Here is a 270-nt window from a genome sequence, read left to right on the forward strand (position 1 = left end):
CACACACACACAGAGTCACACATTTAAACGAGGGGTACTGAAAAGTTCCTGGATTTGGGTGAAAGAAATGCAGGAGGATTAGTTAATTATGAATTTTTTCAACATATTACCCTTTCAGATTCACTGTCTTATTCCAGCGGTCCTTTAGTTTTTCTCATCCTGTAAAAGGACTCGGAAAGTTGGGACTCCAAACAGGCTTTTCGCGATACCCTTAAAACCAAGAATGTTTCAGCACCCCCTACAATATATATATATATATATATATATATA

This window comes from Octopus bimaculoides, chromosome 2, assembly GCF_001194135.2.
Source record: "Octopus bimaculoides isolate UCB-OBI-ISO-001 chromosome 2, ASM119413v2, whole genome shotgun sequence".
Taxonomy (NCBI): domain Eukaryota; kingdom Metazoa; phylum Mollusca; class Cephalopoda; order Octopoda; family Octopodidae; genus Octopus; species Octopus bimaculoides.